The sequence below is a fragment of the Bos indicus genome, chromosome 7 (assembly GCF_029378745.1).
Source record: "Bos indicus isolate NIAB-ARS_2022 breed Sahiwal x Tharparkar chromosome 7, NIAB-ARS_B.indTharparkar_mat_pri_1.0, whole genome shotgun sequence".
Classification (NCBI taxonomy): domain Eukaryota; kingdom Metazoa; phylum Chordata; class Mammalia; order Artiodactyla; family Bovidae; genus Bos; species Bos indicus.
Window position 1 is genome coordinate 8,948,272 of NC_091766.1, and position 15,580 is coordinate 8,963,851.

The 15,580-nt window shown below is 39.2% G+C and overlaps 1 pseudogene; it reads left to right on the forward strand.

Annotated features, from left to right (window-relative positions):
- The first annotated feature begins 5,762 nt into the window (after positions 1–5,762).
- On the forward strand, positions 5,763–6,710 carry LOC109560866 (olfactory receptor 7A10-like; annotated as a pseudogene).
- The last annotated feature ends 8,870 nt before the right edge of the window (positions 6,711–15,580 follow it).

Consider the following 15,580-nt stretch of genomic DNA (forward strand, 5'->3'; position numbering starts at 1 on the left):
TGTGACACCTTTCTTAATGACATGATGATGTAATTTGAAACCGTTATATTCCAGGTTGGTAATGGACTGGTTCCAAATTGGGAAAGGAGTAAGTCAAAGCTGTATATTGTCCCTCTGCTTATTTAACTTATATGCAGAGTACATCATGAGAAATGCTGGGTTGGATGAAGCACAAGCTGGAATCAAGATTGCCAGGAGAAATAGAAATAACCTCAGATATGCAGGTGACACCACTCTTATGGCAGAAAATGAAGGGGAACTAAAGAGCCTCTTGATGAAAGTAAAATAGGAGAGTCAAAAAGCATTCTTAAAACTCAACATTCAAAAAACTAAGATCATGGCATCTGGTCCCATCACTTCAAGGGAAAGAGACAGGGAAACAATAAACAGTGAGAAACTTTATTTTCTTAGGCTCCAAAATCACTGCAGATGGTGACTGCAGTCACAAAATTAAAAGACACTTGCTCTTTGGAAGAAAAGCTTTGACAAACCTCGACAGTGTATTAAAAAGCAGGGACCTTGATGAAGAAAGTCCATCTAGTTAAAGCTATGGTTTTTCCAGTAGTCATATATGGATGTGAGAGTTGGAAAACCAAGAAGTCTGTGCATCAAAGAATTGATACTTCTGAACTGTGGGGTTAGAGAAGACTCTTGAGAGTCCCTTGGACTGCAAGGAGATCAAATGAGTCAATCCTAAAAGAAACCAATCCTGAATATTCACTGTAAGTACTGATGCTGAAGCTCAAGCTCCAATATTTTGGCCACCTGATGAGAAGAGCTGACTTGTTAAAAAAGACCCTGATGGTGGGAAAGATTGAAGACAAGAGGAGAAGGGGACAACAGAGGATGAGATGGTTGGATGGCATCACCAACTCGATGGACATGAGTTTGAACAAGCTCCAGGATATGATTAGGGACAGGGAAGCCTGGCATGCTGCAGTCCTTGCAGTCACAAAGAGTCAGATACAACTGAGTGACTGAACAACAAATGTCTTACCTGGGATCCTTTACTCTAAGGTGGTTTCCTCTCTATCTGGAATACCATCAGCTTGGGGGAAGAACAAAGTGCTTTCCACCAGAGCATCTCACCTCTCACTTGTATCCTTGTCTTATTGGATGGGCTTTGAGTGTACCTACCTGTGGCTACTCATGCCTTTCTGCTTAGAGTCAAATGCAATCATCTCAGTGATGAACACTGTGATCACACCTATTCTGAACCACTTCATCTATAGTCTAAGGTATGAAGACATACACAGGGCTCTGAAAAGATTATTTGGAATGGCAAGTATCAAAGTACCATCAGTGGTAGTGTTAAAGAAGTTCCCTTCTTTTCAGGGTGTAAAGAATTTGAACTAGATTCTGATATTCTGGCTTAAATGATCAGAAACACAGTCTGTGGACCACTAGAGACCTGAGGAATCCGAATAAGCATTTGAACCACAGACCTTTGTGATTTGTATGAAAAAAGTGTATGAACAGTGAATTTATAGATATTCTTGTCTGGAATAGGATTTCTCATATGCTTACACTGCCTTTGGCAGGAAAATTATTTGTATTGGGTGCTGTTCTGTGGTTTATAGGAGATAAGTAGCATCCCTTCAGATATTGCCAAGTGTCAAAATCATGTCTGGTTGAGAATCACTGGGACAGAGTTCCAGAACTAAGAGACCTCAATCCAGACTCCAGCCCTTACTTGGTTTGTACTTCTAAGTAGAACATTAAATCCTTCTGAGTTTCAATCTGACAACAGAGTATGGAGTTCATAAAAGTGCTATCTGAAAAAACACATTATTTAAAAAATTAAATTTGACAATCACTATACCATGCTAAGATAGTTTAATGGCCATGTATTAGTCACTCAGTTGTGTCCAACTACTTGTCACCACATGAACTGTAATCTACCAGGCTCTTCCGTCCATGGGATACTCCAGGGAAGAATACTGGAGTGGGTTGCTATTTCCTCCTCCAAGGAATCTTCCCAACCCAGGGATCAAACCTGCGTCTCTAACATCTCCTGCTTTGGCAGGTATATTCTTTACCACTGAGCTACCTGGGAAGCCTGGTTTATGGTCATATTAATATCATATTAGGCTTCTCTGATAACTCAGTAAAGAATCTGCCTGAAATACAGGAGACCCTGGTTCAATTTCTGTGTCCGGAAGATCCACTGGATAAGGGATAGGCTACCCACTCCAGTATTCCTGGGCTTCCTTTGTGGCTCAGCTGGTAAATAATCTGCCCACAATGCGGGAGACCTGTGTTTGATCTGTGAAGATTCCCTGGGGAAGGGAATGGCTACCCAATCCACAACTCTTGCCTGCAGAATTTCATAGACTGTATGGTCCATGTGGGACAAAGAGTCAGACACGACAGCAATTTTTACTTATCATATCAACATATAAATATTTTTCTTATAGTTATAAACATTTTATAATGAGAAACTAAAGGGCAGCTGTTGACTTCTGATATATCTGAGAAACTTGTAATTGGCTTGGAAAAACTAGCAAGAATCCAGGCAGTATAATACGCACAATTTTATACTGAAGGAGCAATGTTATCCACAGTTCTGAAGAGGGAAATAGTTTTAAAGATATCCGTAGTTTTTTTTTGTTGTTGTTATTGTTTTCCTGTACCACAAATCAAAGCTTTGGAGACCCAAGGGACCTCGTCAAGACAAATCCTCAGTGTTATAGTTTAAAAAAGAATTAGATCTCAGGGGTTTGATGAGGTTCTGGGAGCCTTAGTGCTTTAAAAGCAGGAGAATTAAAGGGGAAGGGATGACAAAAACTGAATCACCCAACTTATAATGCAATCACCTAGTAACAGAGAATCAACAAAAAATAATTGCATTATGTCCAGCCCAGTGTCCCCAAGGGAAATCATGTACTTGGAGGCAGGAGTAACAAAAGGAAAATATGTCCAATTAGCTGAAATGTGTGCATGCTTGCTAAGTCCCTTAAGTCCTGTCCAACTCTTTGAGACCCCAAGGACTGTAGCCCTCTAGGCAACTCTGTCCATGGGATTCTCTAGGCAAGAACACTGGAGTGGACTGCAATGCAGTCCTCCAGGGGATTTTCCTGACCCAGGGATCAAGCCCCCATTTCCTGTGACTCCTGCATTGCAGGTGGATTCTTTATCACTGAGCCTCCAGAGAAGCCCTGTGAGCTGACACAAGAAGCTGTAAATATCTCCTCTGCTGCAGCCCCTCAGCCTGTGCCACTTTGGTTGATGAGAACCTAGTCCTTAATTTAGATTTCTGAATCTGTCTGGGAGCCAATGCTTGATTTTATCCCTTCCTGTTGTCTTGTTTCGGTACAAAACTTCGGTCTGTATCGTTAATCATTTAGAAAGGAACTTGGACTTCTACAGGGAAAGCCTTCTCTCTCAATCTGCAGGCAGGTTAGAGCTCCACACACATTTCAGGAGAGGGTCAGAGAGGACGGAAACCAGGAGCATGTACCCGAGGTCACCTGAGGACCAATCTAGCATAATTCAGAGGCCAGAGGTCACTGTGGTTATTATCTGGCTTTCCTGATATTAGTGTATCTATTTAGGTCTAAAAATAAAGTGAAGCCTTCACTCATCAGTGTTGACAAATGGTAATAAAGGAAGTTCAGTTAGAAGGAATGGTGGTGGTGGTTTAGCTGCTAAGTTGTATCTGATCCTTTTGCGACCCCATTGACTGTAGCCCACCCATCTCCTCTGTCCATGGAATTTCCCTGGCCAGAATACTGGAGTGGGTTGCAATTTCCTTCTCCAGGGAATCTTCCTGACCAAGGGATTGAAACTTGGCCTCCTGGATTGCAGGAGGATTTTTTACTAATGAGCTACCAAGGAAGCCCCATTAGAAGGAATGGGAGGCATAAAAGGCTTCCAGTAAAAGTAGACAATAAGTCTAATAATCTTATTTATGGACTGAAGTAAGCAAATAGGAAGACTCCTCAAGAAAAAGAAGTATTCTGCTTCTTCATGTAAAATATATTCAATTTTTGTGGGTTTCATTTATTTCTGATTTTGAATTGGTAGTTTATGTTCCATTTGCTTATTCTCTTGGGATAATTAAACTCTAAGATATAGCACATCATGAATATATCCCTGTTTATGTCCTTGGACAAATATATTTTTATCTTTTTTTTTGGACTGTAATAATTTATTACTTGAAGGAGAATGTTTGCAAAACCAATACAATATTGTAAAGTAAATAATAATAATAATTTTAAAAAATAAAAGAGGGAAGAGTAGAGTATTTTTCTTTATTATTTTTTGGGCATCAAGGAGATGCCACTGGAATTGGAATATTGATGAAGCAAGGAAACTTTTCTTTGATGCATTGTCTCAGGGGTCATTTGAGTTTATTGCATATTTTCCCTCTTAATTTGCCTATGTCCATTTCATTTCTCTTTTTTCTTTCTCTCTCATGCTTTTCATTCTTCTCTAAATACTGAGAAGAAATTGACCTTACCAACGTTGATCCCCAAATTTATTGTTCTATAGGAAGCTTATAAACTGGAATTTGGGGGTGGGATGTATAGGGAGATAGGAGGGAGGTTCAGAGGGAAGGGGATATATGTATGCCTATGGCTGATTCATGTTGAGGTTTGACAGAAAACAACAAAATTCTGTAAAGCTATTATCCTTGAATTAAAAAAAATACATGCATTTAAAAATCTTGGAATTTCTGAGTAAAAGTGATACATTCTTTTGGAGAATAATAATTTGATCTGAGAAGCTCGATGTGTTAACCATTCATTGCCTAATGAGGGTGGATCTCGGTGACCAGTTTATGATAGTAACACAAGCCAGAAACATCGTGTGTGTGTGTGTGTGTGTGTGTGTGTGTGTGTGTGTGTGTGTTTGCCTGTGCCTTGTGAAGAGAAACCAATTCTTAAAGCAGAGGCATCTGTACTCATATGTTAAGATGACTTATAATACAGAGGTCAGAAGTTGGTCAATAGATGGAACTAAGTAGGGAAACTGACATAATTCACAGGATGGTTTTAAACTAAATTCATAAAGTGCAAGGAACCACATGGAAGGAGGGATTCTCTATGTGCTGAAGGTTCAGCTGTAGCAGGGAGGTCACCTTGCTCTTCAGCATCCTTGACACCATTGCTGATCACTCCTCCTCCTACTTATCCCTTCGCCCCACTGGCTTCCTTGTTTGCACTTGAACATGTGGAACAAGCATCTTTGTCAGATTCTTAGCAGTGGCAGCTCCCTCTGCCAGGCACACACTTCTTCTGACATCACAAAGACTTCTCTCTCTCTTCAGGAATCTTCAAACATCACCTAGTATGAAGCTCTTCCCTGAACACTCAGGACAAAATAACACCTCCTACCACTCTCTCCTTTATACCTGTTTTTTTTTTTTTTTTTTCAGAGCATCTGTGATATTCTGAGATATTCTATCATGTTTTATTTGAATATCCTCATTCACCATCCTTGGATTGGGAGAGGTTTATTTTTCATCACTTTCTACTGGGTCAGCACTAAATATGTATTTCTCAAATAAATGAAGAGATATCTCTTTAGAACTCTAGAATATATGAGCTCTTTGCCAATGTGATGAGAATGGGACAAAAATCTTTGTCAGGGATGAAATGGAGTATACTTTGGAAGAGAACTGTTCTATAAATAAGGTATTAAGTTCAATTACTTCAGGGCTAAATAGAAATTGCAGTATTTAAGCCATGTGAATTATGCCAGTTTGTATGCAAATTAGTCATGTTGTTTTCCTTTTTCCTGGTAGTCATTTCCACCCCATGGAATCAGAGGATAATACATGAATTTCAGAATTTCTTCTTCTGGGGCTTTCAGAAGAACAAGAACTGCAGCCTCTTATATTTGGGCTCTTCCTCTGCATGTACCTAATCACTGTGTTTGGAAACCTGCTCATCATCCTGGCCATCAGCTCAGACTCCCACCTCCACACTCCCATGTACTTCTTCCTCTCCAACCTGTCCTTTGTAGACATCTGCTTCATGTCCACCACCATCCCAAAGATGCTATGGAACCTCCAGACAGACAGCAAAGGTATCACCTATGAAGGCTGCATCACCCAGATGTATTTTTACATGCTGTTTGCAGGATTAGATGACATTCCCCCGACAGTGATGGCCTATGATCGGTATGTGGCCATCTGCCACCCCCTGCACTACATGGTCATCATGAGCCCCTGGCTCTGTGGACTGCTGGTTCTGATATCCTGGGTGCAGATTGCCTTGTATTCCTTAGTACACAGCTTAACGGTGTTGCTATTGTCCTTCTGTCCAGTTGTACAAATCCCCCACTTTTTCTGTGAACTCAGTCAGGTGGTAAAACTTGCTAGTTCTGACACCTTTCTTAATAACATAGTGATGCATTTTTCAGCTGTCCTGATCGGTGCTGGTCCTTTGGCTGGTATCCTTTACTCATATTCTAAAATAGTTTCTTGCATATGTAAAATCACATCAGCTCAGGGGAAGTATAAAGCATTTTCCACCTGTGTGTCCCACCTCGCAGTTGTCTTCCTATTTTATTTTACAACCTTAGGAGTTTACCTTAGCTCTGCTGCTTCCCACACCCCACATACAAGTACAGTCGCCTCGGTCATGTACACTGTGGTCACACCCATGCTGAATCCTTTCATCTACAGTCTGAGAAACCGAGATATAAAAGAGGGTCTAAAGAGGTTGTATTTGATGCCAAGTATAAAAGACCAATTGTACTAGTGCTCTGGATTACATAACTCAAAGTATCAAAACCAGAAATTGTTCTTTGTTCATTGTGAAATAAAATTTGCTCCTTGCACTTATTTCCTGGGATTTCCATTTTTCTTTCCTTTTTTGAATTCAGCATCTTTATAGAATTTTAGGAATCTCTCTTTTTAAGCTTTATTCTCAGTCTATATATAGACTGTCTATATATAGAGAGTTTTAGTTTTTTCCTACCCACCATTTTCCTACCCACCATTTTCCAACCTTTGAATCAAAAATATTTGGAAATTCCATTTCTTTGATGGAATATCATAGAATTATGAATAATTTATTAGGTGTAATATCTTTTCATGAGAACATTTAGTCTGATGTTGTTCAGTTACCCTGTTGTGCCCACCTCTCTGTGACCCCACGGATTGCAGCATGGCAGGCCTGCCTGTCCCTCATCAATTCCCAGAACTTGCTGAAGTTCATGTTCATTGCATTGGTGATGCCATCCAGCCATCTCATCCTCTCATGTCCTCTTCTCCTTCTGTCCTGATCTTTCCCAGCAGCAGGACTTTTCCAATGAGTCATCTGTTTGCATCAGGTGACCAAAATACTGGAACTTCAGCTTCAGCATCAGGCAGTTCAGTGAATATTCAGGGTTAATCTTACTTAAGACTGACTGGTTTGATCTCCTTGCTGTCCAAGGGACTCTCAGGAGTCTTCTCAAGCAGCATAATTGAAGGTTCAGGATGGGGAACACATGTATGCCTGTGGCGGATTCATTTTGATATTTGGCAAAACTAAAACAATTATGTAAAGTTTAAAAAAAAAAAAAAAAAAAAAGAAAGGCGTAAATTATTCCACATTCTGCCTTCTTTATGGTCCAGCTCTCACAACCATACGTGACCACTGGGAAGACCATAGCTTTGACTATAACGACCTTTGTTGGCAGAGTAATAATGTTTCTGCTTTTCAACACACTGTCTAGGTTTGCCATCTGTTTCCTGCCAAGAAGCAATCATCTGATTCCATGGCTGCAGTCACCATCCACAGTGATTTTGGAGCCCAAGAAGGGGAAATCTATCACGGCTTGCACCTTTCCCCCTTCTATTTGCCATGTAGTAATGGGGCCAGATGCTATTATCTTTGTTTTAGTATTTAGTCCTAAGTCGGCTCTTCAGGAGATCATTTAATTTACTGGCAGTTAAAGAGGTTTTTTGGTAGGTATTACTTATTTCCAAATTGTTAACTTGTTTTCTGTAGTGTCTTTCTTTTTCTTTTTTGTATTTCTTATGATTTGATGATTTATTTAGTGATATGCTTGTGTTCCTTTCTCTCTAGATTTTACCTTGTATAGATTTTTGATGTATGATAAACAAAGGGTCTTCATATGATGACATACAATGTTGTCTACTTTTAAAAACTAGTTGTCTTTTAAGTTCATACACATATTAATAACACTACATTTTCACTCCCTGCCCCACATTTTGTGCCTTTGAAGTCACATTTGATACCTCCCTATTTATCCCTTTAATTCTTATTGTAGCTATACTTGATTTTAGAATTATTTTGTCTATTAAGTTTTCATACTTGCTTAAGTGATTTGATCCTCAGCCCTTCTACACGTTTGCCTTTACTAGCACGATTTTCTCTTTCTTATAGTTTCTTCCCACTTGTTTTGCCTTTTTTCTTTCCTTCTTTGAGAAGGTCCTATAATATTCCATGTACAGTATGTTTAGAATTGATAAATTCTATTAGTCTTTGACTGGCTGAAAAATTCCTTATCTCTCCTTCAATTCTGAATGTTACTCTTTCTGAGTAGAATGCCCTAGTTTGCACGTTTTTCCCTCTCAACAGCAAGTGAGACACAGATGTATAGAACGGTCTTTTGGACTCTGTGGGCGAGGTTGAGGGTGGGATGATTTGGGAGAATGGCATTGAAACATGTATAACATCGTATGTGAAATGAATTGCCAGTCCAGGTTTGATGCATGATACAGGATGCTTGGGCTGGTGCACTAGGATGACCCAGAGGGATGGTATAAGGAGGGAGGTGGGAGGGGGGTTCAGAATGGGGAACATGTGTACACCTGTTGCAGATTTATGTTGATATATGGCAAAACCAATACAATATTGTAAAGTAATTAGCCTCCAATTAAAATAAATAAATTTATATTAAAAAAAGGAAAAAAAAAAGAAATATATAATGCCTCCCCATTTTATCGTACAAAGTTTCTGCAAAAAAAAAAAAAAAGGAAAGAAGTCAGCTGATAGACTTATGTGCTTCCATCTTACATGACACTGTTTTATTTTGTTGGCTTTAGAAAACCGTATCTTTAACTTGTGGTTTTAATTGCTGTATCTTGGTGCAGGTTTTATTGCTGTCATTTTGGGGGGACTCTTTTTGCTTCTGGTATCTGAATTTGCTTTTTTACACAGGTTTGGGAACTTTTCAGACATAAGTTTATCAGATGTGTTTTGACTACGTTTTTATCTGTCTTTTCCTTCCTGGATACTGAAATTGTTCTAGTGTTGGTGTTCTTAATGTAGTCAAACATCTCTCAAATTATTCTCATGTTTAATTTTTTTTTCTTTTCTGACTGAATCATTTCCATGATTCTATATTTCAGCTAGCTTATGCATTCTTTGGTATCACCTGGATAACTGTTAATTACTTCTAGTTGTTCATTTCATTTAATGTAATGTTCAGTTCAAGCTAGCTTTATAGTTCCCTATTAAAATTATAACTGATTCAACAGTCATTTTTACAGAAAATTAAATATTTTATGATCTTCCACTTATTAACAAAATGCACAGGGTGAATACTGGAAATAAAACTTCTTTTGGAAGATTTATTGAATCATTTTAGCTTGAGAAAATGGAGTTTTATATCTTTACTAATGCATTGATTCCAAACCTGGTAAACTGTTTCTCTTTCATTAGCTGTTTATTAGGCATGATATCTTGTTATTTAAGTTGGGACAATTCCCCTGTATTTTCATTTTACTTACCTTTGTCTGTTTTCTGAAACTATTTGCCACAGTTAATTCTCACTGTCTTAGAATGGTGTCTTTTTGTGGGAACAGGCATGTACTGTTGATGTGTGCTCAGTGGCTTTACCGGAAGAGCTAGATCTGATGTTATCACAATTCATGCCTTTCTTTGGGGTGTACTGATTGCAATCATCTTTCTAGGAGGTATGGAGGGCTTGGGCTTGAGTCAGGTATGAGATATGGTTTCCTCTTTGTTTAGAGGCCAGAAGGAAATGGCATCCCACTCCAGTATTCTTGTCTGGAAAATTCCATGGAGGTCACAAAGACTCAGATGTGACTGAGCACAGCACACACACATATAATACGCTAAGATAGTTTATGGTGCATATCAACATATAAATATCTCTCTTTATATACGTACAAACATTAGTAATGAGGCATTAAAGAATAGCTCTTAACTTCTGATATAACCGGAATTTTCTAATTGACTTGGAGAAACTATCATGCATCCAAAGAGTATATTAACTGTGGTTTTATTCTAAAGTAGCAAAGTCATCCCCTGTTTTGAAGAGGAGAATAGTAATGTTTAGAGATTTCAGTGGTTCTGTCCCTGCCCCAAGTCAAAGCATTAAAGACCCAAGGGACCTAGTCAAGACAAATCCTGAATGTTACAATTTAAAGAAAATCTTGTGCTCAGGGACATGATGATGCTGGGAACCTTAGGGCTTTGGAAGCAAGATAATTAAGAGGAAGGAGTAATAAAAAATGAATTCACCTAACTTATAATGCAGTGTCTTAGGAACAGAGAATCAGCAGGGGAAAAAAATTCCATTGTGTCCAGAAAAGTGTCCCCATAGGAAATCATGTAGTTATAGATTGGAGTAACTGGAGGAACCATGCCTAATGAGCTGACACAGGAAGCTGTAAATATCTTCTCTGCTGCAGTCGCTCAGCCTCTGCCATGTTTGTTGGGGAGGACCTGGTTCTTGCTTTTGAAGTTCTGCATCTGTCTGGCAACCAATGCTTAATTTAGTCACTTCTGTTTTCATATTTGGGGACAAAATTTCTGTCTGCATCAGTAATCATTTAGGGATGAGTTCTGAGTTCTACAGGGAAAGCTTTCTCTCTCAATCTACAGGCAGGCGATTCTGATAGTTCCACAGATGCTGCAGGAGAGCATCAGAGAGGATGGAAGCCAAGAGTGTGTACTGAAGTCAGGAGGCCGGATCACTGTGGTTTTTTTTCTTCTGGTTTTCCTAATGTTAATGTACTTATTTATGATCTAAAAATAAAGTGAACATTTCACTCGAAAATGCAATATTGTAAACTAATTAGCCTCTAATTAAAATAAATAAATTTAATTAAAAAAGAAAGAAAATGCAAGTGTCAATGTTGACAATTAAATGATAACAGTGGAAGCTCAGAAGGAATGATGGTGGTGGTTTAATTTCTAAGTTTCTCCAACTCTTGTGACCCTATGGACTGTAGCCCACCCAGCTTCTCTGTCCATAGAATTTCCCAGGCAAGAATGCTGGAGTGGGTTGCCATTTCCTTCTCCAGGGGATTTTCTCTACCCAGTGATCAAACCTATGTCTCCTGCATTTACAGGCAGATTCTTTATTTTCTGGCTACCAGGGAAATCCTGTTAGATGGAATAGGAGGGATAAAATGCTGCCAGTAAAAGTAGAAAATAAGTATAGGAATTTTTTTCTGAACAGGAGGAAACAAATAGGGAAAGTCCTTCAGGAAAAGAAGCCTTCTACTGCTTCATAAGCTTCACATACAACATATCAATTTCTGTTGTATCTTGACTATTTCTGATATTGAATTAGTAGTTTATATTCCAATTGCTTATTTTCCTATTAGGATATGCAAACTGTAAGATGTTCCATGTCATATCATTTTTTATGTCCCTGGACAAAAGATATTTTTCTTTATTATTTTTTTAGACATCAAGGAGATGTCACTGGAGTTGGAATGTTGATGAAGCAAGGATATCTCATTATTGCATTGTCTCAGGGGTCATTTTAGTATATTGGGTATTATTTTCCCTTAATGTCCATAGGTCCATTTCATTTCTCTCTGTTTCTTTCACTCTCGTCCTTTTAATTATTCTCTAAATACCAAGCAGAAATTAGCTATACCAAAAATGAACCCCACATTTATTGTTCCATGAGAAGTTTATAAACTGGAATTTCATGGCAAAAATTACATATCCTTTTGGAGAATAATAATTTGACCTGACCAGCTGAGCTGTAATCACTCACAGTGTAAAGAGTGTGAATCTGTCTGACCAAACATGGTAGTGACACAACCGAAAAGAACATGGTGTGGGTATGTCCATGTGTGTGTGTGTTTGTATGTGTATGTGTATGTGTGTGTGTGTGCATGCTTGTGCCTTGAAAGGGAGAACAATTCTTAAAGCAGAGGCACCTGGACTCATATGCTAAATGACATATATACACAGGTCAGAATTCAGTCAACAGATGGAACTAAGAATGGAATCTGATATAATTCACTGCATGGTTTTATAGCTAAATTGATAATGTGCAAGGAAGCACATGGAAGGAGGGATTCTCTGTGGACTGAAGGTTCAGCTGTAGCAGGAAGGCCACATTGTTCCTCAGCATCCCTGACACCATCTCTAATCACTCCCCCTCCTGCTTATCCCTCTGCCCCACTGGCTTCCTTGTTTGCACTTGAACATGTGGAACAAGCAGCTTCCTCAGGTTCTTAGCTTACTGGCTGTGTTTCCTTTTGGTTTTTATAAATTCAACCCCAAGGAAGGTAGAAGCAGCAGGAGAGGTGGCACCAACTGTGGCATATCAGCATCGGGTGCCTGCAGCAGAGGGAGGAGCAGAGGTGGCAGTGGGGCATGGGACCCCGCCCCCAGCTACCTAGGTGTCCATGACCCTGTGCCCCCTTCTCCCACCTCCATATCTGCAGTGTTACAGCTGGTCAACCTTTCCACACTGGACATGCCACAGCACCCCTACCACCCCAGCTCCACCGACTACCATCATCCTGCCCCATATGGCAGCAGAAGCTGTGACTCAGGAGATCTCAGAAAAGTTACACAGAAAAGCATCACAAGCATATCAGAAAACTACCTACCCTGCGTCCCAAGCAGCACGCCAGAAGCACTGACAACAGCAAGGTACCATACCCCAGAGGCACAAGAAGCAATAGTTAGGGCACAGGGTAACTCCTCTGACAGAGGCCATGGAGGGTCTGAAGTGCAGATTCATAACCATAGGCAGCTCAGATAGAATTGGGGGGAAAAAAAAAAAAAAAGCTATATTATGTCGCCACCTCCTGGACAAAGATAGAAAAACATGAAGGTTCTAACCTGAATCCTTCAGCCTGCTGAGCCCCCAGGATGTTAAAACTCAAAGTAACGTTAAGGGTATTTAAACATTTTTTAAAAATATCACACACATAATTATATTGAACAATTCAAATATATTACCATATACATGTCTTCAGGTAGAGTTTCCAAGAGAACACAAGTTTGAATAAATATATTATATAATATTATACTATATATTATAATATTATAATCATATAATATATATAGAACAGTCTTATGGACTCTGTGGGAGAGGGAGAGGGCGGGAAGATTTGGGAGAATGACACTGAAACATGTAAAATATCATGTAAGAAATGAGTTGCCAGTCCAGGTTCGATGCACGATACTGGATGTTTGGGGCTAGTGCACTGGGATGACCCAGAGGGATGGTATGGGGAGGGAGGAGGGAGGAGGGTTCAGGATGGGGAACACATGTATACCTGTGGCCGATTCATTTTGATATTTGGCAAAACTAATACTTATGTAAAGTTTAAAAATAAAATAAAATTTAAAAATATACAATATATATTTAATAATATAATATAATATTATATATAATAATATATAATATATAATAATATATAATAGATATGTGTGATATAAAAAAAGAATGTTTAAATACACTTAATGTTACTTGGCAAAATATTTCATTTTCATGTTGTCCATCTGTTTCTTGAAATTCCAAATGTTCAAGTTGGATTTAGAAAAGGCAGAGGAACCAAAGATCAAATTGTCAACATCCATTGGGTCATTGAAAAAGCAAGATAGTTCCAGAAAAACATCTACTTCTGCTTTATAAACCATGCCAAAGCCTTTGACTGTGTGGATGACAACAAACTGTGGAAAATTTTTCAAGAGATAGGAATATCAGACGACCTGACCTGCCTCTTGAGAAATCTGTATGTAGGTCAAGAAGCAACAGTTAAAACTGGACATGGAATAACAGACTGTTCCAAATAGGGAAAGGAGTGTGTCAAGGCTTTATATTTAACTTATATGAAGAGTACATCATAAGAAACACTGGGCTGGATGAAGCACAAGCTGGAATCATGATTGTCTGGAGAGATATCAATAGCCTCAGATATGCAGATGACACTACCCTCATGGCAGAAAGCGAAGAAGAACTAAAGAGCCTCTTGATGAAAGTGAAAGAGGAGAGTTAAAAAGTTGGCTTATAGCTCAACATTCAGAAAACGAAGATCATGGCATCTGGTCCCATCAATTCATGGAAAATAGATGGGGAAACAGTGGAAACAGTGTCAGACTTTGTTTTGGGGGGCTTCAAAATCACTGCAGATGGTGACTGCAGTCATGAAATTAAAAGACACTTGCTCCTTGGAAGGAAAGTTATGACCAACCTAGATAGCATATTAAAAAGCAGAGACATTACTTTGCCAACAAAAGTCCATCTAGTCAAAGATATGGTTTATCCAGTGGTCATGTATGGATGTGAACGTTGGACTATAAAGAAAGCTGAGGGTCAAATAATTGATACTTTTGAATTATGGTTTGGAGAAGACTCTTGAGAGTCCCTTGGACAGCAAGGAGATCCAACAAGTCCATCTTCAAGGAAATCAGTCTTGAATATTCATTGGAAGGACTGATACTGAAGCTGAAACTCCAGTACTTTGGCCACCTGATGTAAAGAACTGACTCATTTGAAAAGACTCTGATGCTGGGAAAGATTGAAGGTGGGAGGAGAAGGGGACAACAGAGGATGAGATGGTTGGATGGCATCACCGACCCAATGGACATGAGTTTGAGTAAACTCCAGCAGTTCCTGATGGACAGAGAAGACTGGAGTGCTGCAGTCCATGGGGTTGCAAAGAGTCAGACATGACTAAGCGACTGAACTGAACTGAGCATGATGCCTCAGGGGCTTTCCAGCTGACACTAGTGGTAAAGAACCCCTGCCTGCCAATGCAGGAGACTTAAGATATGGTGTTTGATCCCTGGGTCAGGAAGATCCCCTGAAGGAGGAAATGGCAACTCGCTCCAGTTATCTTGCCTGGAGAATCCCATGGACAGAGGAGCCCGGCAGACTACAGTCAAAAAGGTTACAAAGAGACATGACTGAGCAAAGCATGGACACACATGATAGGTATTGTGGAAACAAAACTGAATAAGGAAGAGAATCCTAAAGAGGCAAATAAAATACAGTGACAACTAGCAAGATACAGTGTATGTCAAAGTTCAAAATATCAGAAAAAGCAGCTAAAGTGATAATACAAAGGAAAGATGTACACAAACATGAAATCAATGGTCTGAAATTTTCCTTGTTATAAACACACAGATAGCGGTGAATGTCTTCAGTAGTTTTCCCTGCATAGGAGCAGTACAACTCATGACTATCCTTTATTAAAATAACTCTTGAATAAGAGGGAAATCACTAAGCTTAATCAAATGAGTTACATAAATTATATGAAAGAGGTGAGATCAAATAAATGGAAATTTCAAGAAATAAAGGACAGAGCAACATCTGCTTCCACAATCTGATCTCAAAAATTGCAATTTCTGCCTGTGAGGTTTTAAATCTTCCAGTCATGCTCCCTTCA